Genomic DNA, 14168 nt, shown 5'->3' with positions numbered 1-14168 from the left:
ATAAATAAAAATTTGATTTGTTTGATAACTAAAGGGAAAAGGCAAAGAGAAAAATAATGGACTGTTAGACTCAGGGATCAAAGAATTGAGATTAAATCAATAGAATAGATTGAAAATTAGATGGAAAAGTGAATAAGTTGGAGTATTAATACAAAAAGAATAAAACAGTTGGACGTTGAAGCAGAAAAATCTATTTATTTGACATTCTACACATTAAATATTGCAAAAATGAGCTTTTTGCTTTATTTTTTAAGCAATTATTGGTCCTTTTGGTCCTAATCTTACTTATTTTCATGTGTAGGTATCACTTTATCACAATGTCTCATCACTTTCATCATTTCTACAGTTAAACAGTCCCTATCTGGAGACTTTGCTCCACTAAAACAACCTTTAAGGCCCCTTATTTGCTTCTTAGTCCTCCACTTTAGGATTATAGCCTCGGGTTGCTGCTGAGCTCTCAAAGTGTGGATGTTAAATAAGCAGCCCGTCCACTTGGATCAGTATAAAGTGTCCAGAGGAAGGATTACTATCAACAAACTCAGTAATGTGGCTAATGTGTGGGTGGAGGAGTGAGACGCTGATGCTCTTGTGTGTGTTCAACCCCACCTTTGACCGAAGATGCTGCTCTCATCTTAAAGCTAACTACTTTATACTGTGGCTCTACTTCTTTTTCAAGCATATCCATCTGAGGACCGAAGAATCCGTTTCATCTGTTGCCAGGATGCTCGAGCTTTTAGCCTTATGTTCCTTACTACTGGTTATTTATAGTGCTGAGGTTCAGGGACTTCTCATTTTATGGCTGCACACTCATATTTTCTGTGTAATAGCAGCAGTGATAGCTGGATTTAACTGATGATTCGTGTGTAATCACATCCAGTTGAACGGTAAACGAGATGTGAACACATTTGATTGCATTTGATTTGTAGAAATAAAAGGATAAGGTTAGATTATTGTTGAGTTTAGCAATATTAAAAGTATAAAGGACAGAAATTACATGTTGAGAAAAACATCCATAAATGGGCTGAGGTGCAGGAATGAGTAATGGAGGGTGAAATATGTGATGCTGGAAGGCTTTTCTCCTTCCTGAACACAAACATTTACCTCTCCTATCATCTTTCCCTGAGTTTTGTCAGTAACCCCTCTTAATCTCCTTATAAATGTTCACTTCAAACAATCAAATCAACGAGATGTTGTGTTAGCCTGCAGAGAATAACAGCCGACGGTCTGGGTTAAGATTTAAGGATCTGTAAAACAGTTCTCGTTCGGGTTTTCACCCCATGACTCTTTGCAATCACAAATATTACAACGTTTCTCTTTTATTAACATGAGATGAGAAGAGAAACACAGAAACACATTTGCCAGAAAGCAATACCTCGTCTTTATGAGGTGAAACCGTTAAAATGAGCCTTTAGGTCTTGAAATGGCTCCAAATGCTTGTTGAACTTGTGTCAATGCAGTTAAAAAGAATCCCACAGTGCAGACAATCAAGTTAAAGCACTTGTCAGCTAATTAATCATACATTTGTCCATTCTTTATTTTCTTACATCTCCAAGTTACACAGGGAAATGTCCCAATCTGATGCAGGTGGTTTTTGTCATGGAAGTGTGAGGTTAAAGGCTAATGCCGTATTTTTACTGAATGTGCAATCACTGAACTCAGAGGATTAAAGCCGTCTGTGATTGTTGGAGAGCAGAGCGGCTAACAGATGCACCGACTGGTGCTGTGTTTACAGAAAGTAACTGCTGTGTTAAACCTCAGTCATTTGGACAGCTTACCCTGCTGTCAGGGGAGACAGGTGGGAGGGGTTGAGGGGCTCAGATTTAACCAACCTTGAGTGCTCTGCTTGGGGGACACAATCGCAGAAATCTCGATAACAATCACCTCTCTTAATCTGAAACACTCGTGTTTTGTTTGCCTTGTGGGTCTTTGTGATATACCCACATATTTTCAGCAAAGAGTTGGATAACCCTTCGGAAAAAGAGACTTTTCAGCAGGCGAGGAGGTTGAGTTTTTAAGGTCAGCGTTCAGAAGTCAATCAGAGAAAATAAGAGCGAAGTGAAAGGGCATCAGGGTCATCGCGCCAAAACACACGCACATCTCTTAATTCTCATCAGATGCTGTCGAGACTGCAGCCCGGCTCTGCTTATTAATCCTTTTTAATGGTTTAATTAATCGCAGAGAGCAGACTCAGGACTTGGCTCAGCTGACGTGAGGCAGGAAGGAAGCAGCGAGGCGCTTCGACTGCCTCCCCCGGCTTTCTCTCACTCATACAGATAGATTTCTTGGGTGGGGAGTGGGTTGTTCTGCTGTTGACGCTTGTTTGCCTCTGAGCCGTTGCTCTCATATTGCAGAGATGACAAGTACCCAGACGGAGGCAGAAATATGTGTCGCTGCAGATGCTGCGGTGGGGACTCTGGCAAGCTCAGGCACTATTTAGCTGTGCACACCACAGCTTTGGTTTCGTTAACTGGAGTGAAAGTCCCTAATATGTTTTTGAATGCAAAATTTATTGAGCCCCTAACAATTTTCACGGCTCTTTTGAAGTAGCCGTGGCTCCAAAACCAATTAGATTTGCAGTGAGAGGAGTTTTGTAATCAAGAAACATGCGAGTAAAGCTCCTGCTGTTTTTGCAAAAGTCTGGACATGTTTCTTTAATATTCTGTCGCTCTTACCCAGATGGCATTGGCTGAACTGTAGGTGTTGCATGAATTATGGGTGCGCCATGTGCTGCAGCCATGCCAGGGCGCTGCAGACAAACACAGCAGCAGACTGCAGTGCTGCTGCTCCACAAAATGCTTAATAGCCAGTTTGAACTCAGGTGAATTTATTGTCTGGAGTTGGAGTTTGTATAGATTTTATGCCTTTTGGACTTTGCTTTTGCACATTTGATTATCTTTGACACATCTGAGAATAATAAGACCAAACTTTCAGCTTGACAGTGGATCCTTATTATCATTGGCTGGAGGACTCTGTTGGAAACACTATCCAAATCCCTACAGTGCACAGCACTGCTGTTTATGAATCTGTCGACAGCCAAGGGAAACAGCCTCTTCCACAAAACATGACTGGAATCTGAGCAGATAGAAACGGATGATGACCCCAGTTCCCACATATTTTGGCTTTCTCTAACAGGCCACACTGAACATTTCTGTCTCCCTTTGAATGCCAAACCCGAGTCCTAAATATCTGTATCGCGAAGGATCAGCACAGGAATGGCGGAGTTGATAAATGGAGTAAGCGGGGGTGCAGAAGGGTGACATGTTTTCCCCCTGTCACACAGTCTGGCTTATCGGGCTTTTCTGTAGCTCGAGAGAATGACAGGAGCTCTGGACTGTGTTACCGTGGTGTCAGCACAGGCTTTGTTCTGCTCCCGGCAGCTCGGGCGGAGACGGGGAACAGCATGAAGGAAGTGGAGCAAGAAATCGAAACAAGATGAAGAAGAAATAATGATGCACTGCAAGGCTTTTGAACAGAAGATGTGAAAGATGTGAAAGTGTCAACTCTGTGGTGTTCACATCATGTATAACCTGCCTTTCTGTGTGGTTGTGGTGCGTAATTTGCCTTCATTTGCTTCCAAATATCCCATCATGTGATATAAACAGGGTTAGTTTTTAGTGCTAATGGAAAATAAACCTAGCAAACACCTCTGAATGAGTAGCAGAGAGAATCACATTTTCATTTCTCCTGACCTCTAAATGTGTCATTTATGAGAGATAGTTTGGGTTTCTCAGTTTGGGGTTCTGACACATTCATTACATTCAGTTAAGCTTGAACCTGTCGGATCCGACATGACCACCTACTTTATATTGGTCCTCCTCGTGCCACCGAGCAGCTCTGACCAGTCAGGATGTGGGCAGAAAACATCTGGGCTGATGTGCTTTGCACCGGGACTGTAGTGATAGATTGTTTGGGCCCTGCGGTTTGTGGGGTGAGGTATTTGTGGACTTGGCTTTGCTGGAATCTGAGGAGTTTTAAGGTTTTTAAGGCTGGGTGAACACCTTAAACTCTTTGAAATGGTCTTTGAGTTGCAGTTGCTCTGTTCTGGGAGTCTCACAGCTCTGCAAAAATGTTTAGATTTAGATGCCAGGAGGCAGATTTTCCCAGCAGAAGATTGTTAAAAGATAATCAGTGGCGAGAAGCTGATTGTAAATATATTTTGGCTTCTGAAAACCCAAAATTTATCCCAACAAAGTGTTATTTTGAATAAATTCAATTCAGTTTTATTTATATAGCAATAAATCACAACAAAAGTCATTCATTGTGATGCAATTAATCCAATTAACAAAACAGTAGAGTAGCTACGGAAACCAACAGATTGCACTGCGACTTCACCTGGATCCAATCCCCTGTCCTGCATGCACGAGGCTACAGAACCAGAACCAGAACCAGAACCAGGAAGGTCAGCCATCTGCCTCGACCGGGTGGGGCTGAGAGGACAGGAAAGAGGGGACAACAAGCACCGTAACACCAGGCCTGGGATACCTGCTGAGAGAGAGAAACACAAGTTAATGACAGATGTACATGGAGAGAAAAGACAGCAGAGGGAGGAGAGGTGCATCATGGGAGCCGAGGCCTTTAGCAGCATAACTGTGGGATGTTTCAGGGTCACCTGAGCCGTCCCACCTTAAGGTTTTAAGCCTGCAAAGGCTGATCGGTGGTGGTAGCATCGCTGCTGAGGCCTTTCTGTGTTTGCATGTTTACCCTCCAGGTTCCTCCAGGTTCCTCCCACCATGTCGGGTTAACTGGTGACTCTAAATTCATCCGAGGGTTGTTTGTCCTGTGGTGGACTGCCAACCTGTCCAGTACAGCTGCCCAATGGCACATCATTACCCTCGTCCTAACTGACTGAAAACAGACAAATTAAACCAAAACGGACGGTAAAAAGCTGTCGAAGATGGATGTGTGTGATTTGGTAATGAGGAAAAATATTTTCAAGGCTTTTTTTTGTCAGGATATTAACGGTTGACTGGAATACTGTGAAAACATTTCTCTGTAAATAGATTGCTCAATGTTTACGACATCAAGTTCACAAAAGCCTCTTGATCCCTCGCGTGGCAGCAGTGAGCTTTGACCCGACCCTGAACCCAAGGCATCCGCCTCACTGTGGACGCACTGAACTGTCTGAGACGGGAGGCATCCATTTGTAAATATTTGTGGTTTCGATGTGAGCGACTGAGAAACTCCGGGAGGGTAACCCCCGAGGCAGATATAAACCGAACAATGTTAGAGGAGGACTATGAAAAGTGTTGAAATGGATGGAAAAGATGTTGCAATCGCTTATTTCCTCTCTGCTCTCACTCTTTTTGGCCTCACGGCCTCGCAGAGGGTCTCCAGTGCATAGTCAAAACAAAAAATAAGAAAACCCACAAAGGATGAATGCTTTGTGTGAACTCTGAGGAATGTGGCCAACCGTGACATGTCATTGGCTAACGCTGCTTTAGTTCTCGACACTCTGCAGCTCATCTCACGAGTTTTTGAATGTAAGCAGCACTACAGAGACAGACTTCCTGTGTCTCTGATGTGCTTTTATACATTTAAAGAATGTATGAAAGCATCCTCAGTGGTGCAGTTTGTTTAAATACACGAAGGATAAGAAGCGAAAGAGTCATTTAGATATGATCTTGGTCACGTCTTTACAGAAGAGAAGCAAAGGATTAAGTTATACCTGAACTGTAACATTTAAACATTTAATACACAGTTAAGATGAGACAAATTTAGCTTTTTAATGTGTTTTTTTCATTTAAAACTGAAGGTTTCTTATGACAGGAAACGACAAAGAAAGTACAGAAAGTACCCCCCCCCCCCTTTCATCCTCCCCAAACTGACTCTCAACAAGATGCATCTCATCCCTTTTAACCTCTCCTTCACCACTTTGGCTGTATATGTTGCTGTGTTCAAAGGTCCAACGCTGTCCAATCTTCCAAAAATACTCTTTCCAAGAGATCTTCAGATTCCAAGGATCCCCGTCAAGGTCGATCCGATGAGTCTGAGCATCTCTGAAGGAAGACTGTCCAAAAGGGCGCTGTCCAGAGAGGTCGGCCATTTGACCATGACTTCAAAAAGCTCACATGAGCAAATATAAAAGCATTTGGTCATCGGTTCTGAGACTGAATGGGTTGGAAGTGTTGGGCCATCCCAATGATTTCCAGGGGAATCATCATAAAAACTTGGGGAACATCTTCAGCATGAATGTTTAGAAACTGGATGGCTTGGGGAAACACAGGTGTGGTGGTTATCACAGCCTCCTGGTTTTCTCTGGTTTCCAGTTCCCAAAGACATGCACCTCAGGTCAATTTGTTTCGCCACTCATCTTATGAAATCTGGGACCGGCTCCAGGTCCCTGTGACTCTGAGCAGGATCAAGTGGGCATAGAAAATGGATTGGCCCAGTGAAAGTCCAGAAAGGGAACCAAAGACCAGCATGAGAGACCCTCCAACTGCAGAAACTTTGGGACCAGAAGACATGAGCAATAGCTTGTTAACAACCAGCAAATATAATCAAAGTTTGACTTGTCGCACCGTTGTTTCCGGGGTATTTGTTCAGGTAATTTCCAGCCAGAAGAAACGGATTGTTCAGATGAAGATGGTCTATAAATAAGGATTTTATTTGGGGCTTAATTAGGCTACCTGGTAACCTAGGTTACCTGGTGTTTGGCACCGGCCTTCTGCTCGCTCGGTTGTTTTTACTGTAATATTTTCACAGCTAAATTCATACCAGAAAAAGCACATTTAGTAAACCCCTCCAGCTTGTTACATAAAGTCTCCCATAAAGACTCTTTATTTCCTTTTTTTGTACAAACCCAAACCCCCTCAGCACCAGTAACCACTGCAGACTGTCTGCTCCCGTTCAGTTTGTCTGCCTCTGTCCCAAATCCTTATTTCCCAATGTTTTCCCAATGTTTTCACGGCAAAAAAGAAATCCCACGTTGCTCAACATGAGTTCTGGCTCCTTTTGTTCTGCTAAAAGTGTGGGACGAAAGCCTGGGATTTCCTGATGATGAGCGAAGGAGGGTTTTTCAGGGTCCCACCCGCCCCTGACTCTCTCCCACTCACCATTAATTACTTTAACTGATTGGACGGAAGTTTAGGTTGGTGTAGAACCAAGAGGGAGAGCCATCTGTACCACAGAGCTCTCTCTGGCTGAGTCGAGTGGCTCTTTACTACAATGCTGGAAAGATGCTGTGTCACAAAGAAACAGTCCCAGCAGTTTGATTCTGTTTTATTACCACTGTGGCAGCGTGGACTGGCTCCAAAAGTCACCATCTAACAGTCTCATGTGTTGTCACCTGGTCAACAAGCGTGCAAAATGTCTGTCAGGCTGTGGATATCTTAAACTTTTTAACCATCTACTGCAAGAGCCAAGGCAGGCCTGAATCATTGCCAAAACTTCTGCGTTTTGGTTAAAAACTGAAGACTCAGAGCACAGTGTTCGAAAAGGGAAACACGTAGATAGCTGAGGAGGAGGATGGGAATTTGGTAAGCTTACACCAGCAGTCCACGTCCAGAAAGTCTGACTACCTTAAGGCTGACATCTGTGGCTTTGGACGAGAGATCTTGCAAAATGTTGGATACACTGGGATTAATCCTAATAATATTTCCCCTGTTATGAAATTCTGACATCCTGACATTAGTCTGAGGGCGTCCCAGAAGTGTTTTGTCCTTCGTGGTTCTATCCTTTTTCAGCTGATGAGCATCTTCTCACCCGTGATGAAAAGGTCTTTTAAACAGTCCATTTTTGACCTGCTGCCAGCTGTTTTGTGGATGAATTGGTTTTATACGGGATCCATTGTCAGCACAGGCTTTTCTACTGGGAAAAGTGGAAGAAAAGTCATTTTTCTTCCTCATTCCATCCTGGGAATGTGTTGAAATTAAAGCTTGACCTGCACCTAAATTGCAGCCCAAACAGAAGCCTTAAACTGGCCCCAAATCTTCTACCGGGAGGCAAGAAACACACAAGATATTAAAAAAATATACAGTTTTAAATGAGCTCATTATCAAAGCCGCCCCCAGGTGTTTTAGTCTTCCATTTCCTTTGGTTATTGAAGGTTTTTCTTTGTTTCCGACTGCATACATCAGCCTTAAAGTACAGAGTAGCTTTGAAATCTATATTAGTCCCTCCCTCCGTGCCACATGTGTCAGTTCCCTTCCACCCTCTTTCCCCTCATTAAACATCTCATATCGGTCTGTAAAAAGCCTTAATTGATGCCGCGTTTGCAGGTCGGGGTGCTGTAAAACAGACACGACTTGTATTATACACTGCGAGTGAAAAAAACAACAGACAGAGATGAAGGAGTGAGGAGGCAGAGAGGCTGTAAAGTGGCCCTAATAGGACCTTCCTCTGCAGGAGAGCATGAAAAACAAGGAGCCGTGAAACAGCCAAACCCCACTGTGTCATTACTACTCCTCCTCTGTCCATCTTTCTCCATCAGCTTCTCTTTTATTTAGCTCTGGTCTAATGCTGCTGAGGGCTTTTCAGGTTCAGTAGATGTAAATCAGACACTCACTGACAGCTTTTAAGCAAATAAAAAGACCTGTTAATAATTCATTAGAGACACATGTTGCATTTAAGCTCATTTCAGTGACTGTATTTCCATGTTCAAGGTCTATAAATGTAAACCTGTACGATTGAAATGTGAGATACTGGTCGTTTTTAACCTTTTGGACAGGTTTTGGACCTTTTGGACCAAAGCATCTGTTTCCATGCATATTTGTGAGGCCGTGAGCTCTTCTATCTTCAGAGAAAAACATCCTCCCCACCTTCAAACAGCCCATTTTTCCACCAGCACTAAAAACAGACTGCATTTGTTTATCTGTGAGGAACTGGAAGAGAATTCATTAAAAAAATCTCATAACATTGTGCAATTAGAGCCTGTATTTATGCACAGGAAACGTTTCCAGAGTGAAAATCATCAATCTGTGCTCAATAAATGCTTTTACACGTCTTCATATAGTTTGGTTGCATTTAAATCATTGCATGCATTTGTTAATCAAACCATTCTGCGACTAATTTCTTAGTTAATATAATGAATGAGCTCCAAGGAACAAAAAACACGCCAATAATCAGAGTATTTCTAATGTAAACCTCTTTGTTTTCCTGGCGTAAATGACTCAGGTCGACAGTTTCTTTAAAGTTTTCTTTCCTTCTCGACTCTTTTAATCACAGCCATGCACAGAGTGGCATCTACTGCCTTTATTGAGTTATTTATTTAGCCCTAAATCAGCCGAAGGAAACCTTTCAAAGCTTTGCCCGTAAATGTTTTGATGAATCTTTTTACTAACGTGAGTTATTGTGTGAGTAATTTTGATTTATGCTTGTGGAAGTGTTTCACACTCTCTGAGAAATGCTGTAAATACTCCATTCCTCTGTCAGTAACACAGGGAAAAACACTTTTTATTGCCGGTAAAACTCCTGAAACTGACCTGAAACAGGCTCTAGACAGCAAAGGTAATCAGGGTTATGCTACACAACACATTTCATGCCAGTTTTTCCTGTTATGATGAAATATGAAGCGTTTATCATTGTCAGACATGCACAATAGATGCCTTTTATCTTTTAAAATGATCTTTGATGCCTTCAGTATGCAGGAAAAAAAAGAAAAATGACTTCTTTGCGCTTCCTTTTCACATCACTCACACGTAATTAAACCGAAAAATGTCCCGGAGGGACTCGAAGGTGGAATGAATGCCTCCTTTAGCATCTTAAGTGCTTCTCGCTGGTGTTTTTCTTCAAGACCTTTGCCCTTCCTCAAGTCCAGCGTGTTTGTCCCTGTCGGTGACCCTCGTCTGTCTCTGGATTTAAGCTCACAACTGCTTCCCGACACTTTCTGATGTGTGTTCGTCTGTGAGCTCCTGACTGAAAGCTCTCCGTTCTGAGGAGGCGATGAAGAGGGACACACGCTGCGTTCAGGGTCAAAGGCTAATGATGGAGGAAGTCAGCTGCTGCCAGCTTTGTGGAGGAGAAGCATTTGTCACTTTGTTTGTTTTTCTCTTAGTTATGACCCACCGAACAGACTGCCTTTATGTCCTCAAACTGCCATCTTTCGGCTCTCCTTACGCCAAATTCGAGTGTGTGAAATGTTTGTATCAGGAGAACTCCAGCCAGAAACTCCAGCTTCTTCTTCTCTGCTTGTTTCTGCAGGTTTTACACACAAAACAAAGCCCATATATACTGACATGAGAAAGCCATAAACACAGAGCCCTAAACATGCCACACAAACTGTTCTGTCAGTGCATCTGCTCAGTAAAAACACTGAACTCCAGACCCCGCCGGGGGACCCCCACTCCCAGGCTACTATGGGAGTTTATGTGGTAGTGGTTCTGTTTTTTTACATTAGTTTGAGGCCTCTGAAGCCAGGTCAGCACGTGTTGAGGAGTTTGTCGAAGCAGTTAAAAAGGACACGAAAACAGTCCAATCTCTTTAAACATGTTAGTGTTACAGCATGGAGTCTCATTCCAAGTGTACTGAGAGCATTTCTGTCACAGCATTTCTCAGCATAGTGACATCTGTAACCATCCGAACCTGACCAGAGACCAGGCCTGTGTTTGTACAGTTGCTCAGCGGTTTGCCTCATTCTTCCAGGGACCGTCAGTGTTCTTGGAGCCTGTAATAACTGAGCAGGACAGCCTTGCTGTCCTTGAGAATCCGTAAGAAGTATCTAGCAATTGTGGTGAAGTAATTCCCTTTCAGGAAGAGGATTGAGTAATAAGCAGGGACACATTGAAGAAGCAGCCACTGGACTTGTGCAGTTTCCTTTCTACAGACCTCCTTTCATCACCTCATAGAGGTTTCTTGTCATCAGGGGGTCTGTGGAGGTCTGTTCTCCTCCCAAAAAGGAGGCTGTGTGTATGTTGACAGCTGTGCAGCAAGCCATGTCTCAAAACAAGCCACTTTTTTCAGCCCATCCAGCTGGAGAGCAGACCAGACCTCAGCAGCACTCTGGTAATATTCTGTAAGGACAGGGTTCCCAAACCTTTCCTGTTTCAGGTGACTCATGCATTAAGAGTTGGAAAACCTGTGCTAAAACCTGACATATTGGTTTGATCCTCATGTTATGTTCCTAAGAGCTTGTATAAGAGCAGCCGGACTTCTTCTTCTTCTTCTTCTTCAATTCTAAACTAGTTGTTAGGGTGTATCGGCTTATAAATAATAGACAATTGGTGGGTCATTAGCTCATGTTATGTTCCTAAGAGCTTGTATAAGAGCAGCTAGACTTCTTCTTCTTCTTCTTCAATTCTAAACTAGTTGTTAGGGTGTATCGGCTTATAAATAATAGACACTTGGTGGGTCATTAGCTCATGTTATGTTCCTAAGAGCTTGTATAAGAGCAGCCGGACTTCTTCTTCTTCTTCTTCTTCAGTTCTAAACTAGTTGTTAGGGTGTATCGGCTTATAAATAATAGACACTTGGTGGGTCATTAGGCTCCTGAAAAGTCTTTCAGATGAGAGGTGAAACATCTTCAAGAACCAAGAAGAAGAAGTCTGACTTAGACTGACTGAGAATCTCCACTGACATCCTCTCTGGCTCATATTAGATAAAAGATAAAAGCTTAATTTGACGTAATAATGGGCGTTGTTGTTTGCTTCTCTTCACAATAGACCTCCTGTATAGATCTTCCTCCCTCAGCCATGAGGAGTGAAGCTTGGGAATGTGTCATGTGCAGAGCCGGCTGTGCTGAGGCCACCATCAGAGCAATGACTCGGCAGCCTGTAGCTGCATCTAAAAAGGTTCTGTTGGTGGTCCGTTTGATTTCAGAGTGAGACTCATACATGCTCCAGATCCTTCATGTGAATGTACGTCTGTTTTTGAGGCCCAGTCTGTACATTTGAACCATCTACTCCCATTTTTTGTGCTCTTTAAGTGTTTAAGAGGAGTCTCGGCTGCGAGTGGAAACTTTCCTCGCATGTGAACTGTGTTTTTTCTGGGAAAGCCCTGAAATTTAAGGCCCATCTTAACGGCATCTCTCGTGTGAGAAGCCCTTTGACCACAAATGCCCAGGCCTCGGTCCAGATTTGGTAACTTATTAGTCGAATTGCAAGGCTTCCTTGGAACCCACTGTTTTAGCTTTGAAGACGACAGACAGATTCATGTCACCGCAAATTTCACGGAAATATTTGCTGATTCAGTTGTTTGCTTTCCACATAATTCCCACAATGTCACCATACTTTATGTCAACCACATTTGTTCTTTCTAAATCTGAATGTTATTCAGAGCTCAAAGGAGGCTGCCTTCAGACTGAAGTATATTTTAAAGGTTTTATCACAGCATAAAACTAGATATCTGGAACAAAAAGCCAAAGATTTGCCTTGTGAATAGAATAAATGGGTCTCTTTTTCCCTTTCAAAGCTCTTTTTAAATGAGCTGCTGCCACATATTTGTCTTTTGGGAAACGCACTTTATCCCAAGAGTCAACGAGGGGCCGGAGCTGGTGATGCAGGTTCATCCCGGAGAAGTTACCTGTTCCTTTCATATCCATAAACGTTCGGGGTGTGACGATACATTCAGCTCACAAGACGAGATTTTAAGAAAACTATGGTGACCAAATATATGACTGGACCAACAGGTTGCATTTTAAGATGTTTTATTATAACTCTTAGCTTTTAATAAACTTCTTCCTCCACAAATTGAAACTAAAACTAAAATAAAAGTTAAAATAAATTATACAACAAGTAGTTCCGACCAAGCAATCTGATTGGTCAAGAAGAGATTTAGAACGTGCTCAAATCAGCGTGACTCATCACCTGAAACATTTCTTCGATATTAATTCTGAGAACATCGACGGCAGCTCTGAGTTCACTCATCTGGGACTAGAAAATGCTTTCTGTTGCTAGGTCGTAACTAAGGGTCTAAGGGATTATTTGCTGCAGCGGTAAACTACGTTCCTTTACACATGACTGATTGTGTTTCAGTTATTAGTCAGACCCCATGCGTTTCCATGGCAACGCGACGCCGCACTCCAGAAAAAATTAAAAAATTTGAGAGCAAACTGTCCATCAGCAATGGATATATTTTGATTATACGTTTTATTTTGTTAGCATTAGTTGTATAATCGCAATTAAAACAAATAACTAACTGAAAATTACCCGAAAAGGTTATATTGCTTAAATTAAATATTATTATTAAACAATATTATGTGCAAATCAAAGTTCTACTCTGTCAATACAAAGTGCAAATAGTGCAAACGGAAACTGTCACTGACAACTTATCCGTCACTCTGCTGCCATTTATCATTTCCGCCGGTACCCAGAATGCTGCCAAACAAACGATTTGAAAGTGGCGGGGGGGCATCTTCAGTGGTTATACCGGTATTTTCACCAGCCACTCCTCCTCTTCTTCTTCTTTTCCTTCTCCTTCTTTAGGTTCTGGCAGGCTAGATGTAGCAGAGGCGCATTACTGCCCCCACAGGCCACAAATAGAAGTTTAGATGTCGCAAATCTCGCTTGACAGATTTTTAGCGCGACGGGAAACCTCGTCACAGCCCTAATATACGTAGACTATGAGTAGTTGATGGACTGCTTCACCTTGAGCTCTCTCTGTCAACATCTCAGCGCAGGAATCGCTGCTTAAAGATGACTGACAAACATATGCTAACTTTTCCTTCCAGTGGAATTCCTGAGACGTTGGAGTCTCGGGGAGAAGAAACAACAGCAAATTCATCTGCTCTCACCCATGTTTATGTATTTTAAGCTTACATAAATTGTTTCAGGCTAATTTTGCCTGAAACAGAGGCCTGAAAAGACAGAAATTTTGGTTCTTCAGTCCTTGTTTGGGCTGTCTGGTGCGGATCAACAGACCTTCAGCGCCTCCTTCAAGGGATCTGGGCTGGCAGTTATCCAAATCTAAACATTGACTATGTAAAACCGGACTCTTCTTCGCTTCTTGAGTCACAAAAACATGCAAAATCATTGTAAGGTACAGTGGAAACCAGTGCTTTCAGAGACACAGACAGCCGTTCATGCTCACAGTCGTACCTATGATCAATGGAGGATCAGACGTTAGCCCAAGATCGATCACCGTTAGCATCACCGCCCACGGCTGAAGGTGACATTTAAAGTTTAAAAAATGGGATTGAATTAAAATGTAAAGTGTCCTTTTTTTTTAAAATCCAAGATTTTGCTTTAAAATCCTATCTAAATTGCGCTTTAAATCTTAAACATTTCAAAGTAAGAAGA

At 42.5% G+C, this 14168-nt stretch overlaps 1 protein-coding gene across 1 annotated transcript in view; it reads left to right on the top strand.

Moving 5' to 3' along the window:
* The window catches only part of svep1 (sushi, von Willebrand factor type A, EGF and pentraxin domain containing 1), a 133696-nt gene that overhangs the window by 61106 nt on the left and 58422 nt on the right, over nt 1-14168 (top strand). The window lies entirely within an intron of this gene.

This window comes from Leuresthes tenuis, unplaced genomic scaffold, assembly GCF_036924035.1.
Source record: "Leuresthes tenuis unplaced genomic scaffold, fLeuTen1.0.hap1 SCAF_22, whole genome shotgun sequence".
In the NCBI taxonomy this organism is placed as follows: domain Eukaryota; kingdom Metazoa; phylum Chordata; class Actinopteri; order Atheriniformes; family Atherinopsidae; genus Leuresthes; species Leuresthes tenuis.
This window is presented reverse-complemented; position numbering and strand designations above follow the sequence as displayed.